The sequence below is a fragment of the Branchiostoma belcheri genome, unplaced genomic scaffold, assembly GCF_001625305.1.
Source record: "Branchiostoma belcheri isolate BF01 breed outbred unplaced genomic scaffold, Haploidv18h27 scaffold26, whole genome shotgun sequence".
Lineage (NCBI taxonomy): Eukaryota > Metazoa > Chordata > Leptocardii > Amphioxiformes > Branchiostomatidae > Branchiostoma > Branchiostoma belcheri.
In genome coordinates, this window is record NW_017803865.1 from 1,031,527 (window position 1) to 1,032,252 (window position 726).

General features: G+C 48.2%; 1 long non-coding RNA gene across 1 annotated transcript; it reads left to right on the forward strand.

Moving 5' to 3' along the window:
- The first annotated feature begins 9 nt into the window (after positions 1-9).
- On the forward strand, positions 10-720 carry LOC109471841. The gene is made up of 3 exons (XR_002140329.1): positions 10-143; positions 337-484; positions 646-720. It is a non-coding gene; the product is annotated as an uncharacterized LOC109471841 (long non-coding RNA).
- The last annotated feature ends 6 nt before the right edge of the window (positions 721-726 follow it).

Here is a 726-nt window from a genome sequence, read left to right on the forward strand (position 1 = left end):
TGGCAGCCCGTCTGGTCGTCAAGCCATACGATGTGATATTTGACCCCTTCATCCAGACCCAGGAGGTTAGGCTGCCATGTAACTCTACGGGAGAACAGCCGGTCACGTACAGGTGGAGAAAGGATGGTCGGCTGCTAGATGTGGTGAGGACATCCAGTGTACATGTGTCTTATCTGTTTACAGCAGGAGTCTTAGTACTGAAGTATATATAATGATTATTATATTGCAAGCCCCAAGATCCCTAACCTAACTTATGTTTCTAAGTTCGTGGCACATGTGACGTTGTTTAGAATTCTTTCAGTATGTCACTCATTTCATACTTACCTTTTGTGACAGAATTCTCGGCAACCGCCATATGAAATGGACGCCGGCGCGTTGATCATCAAGAACCCAGAGAAGAGCAAAGATGAAGGAAGGTACCAATGTGTGGCAGAGAATGACTACGGCACGGTTGTCAGCAGACGGGCTGCTCTCACCTTTGCTTGTGAGTGAAGGCATGTTACATTACGATGACAGTTCACTGTTGAGCTAGTGACGACGTATTTGTAAAATGAAAGTAGCAACTTAATCTGCCAATAGGACGCGCAATTCTGATACTTTCGCCTACTTACTAAAGTCGTGGCTGCTTAACGACTTTTCCCCCAGATTCGGACCCGTTTGCCTCGACTCCGCGCCCTCCAGTGTCCGGACGTCAGGGGGAAGGAGCGGCTCTCCGGTGCCAGAAAC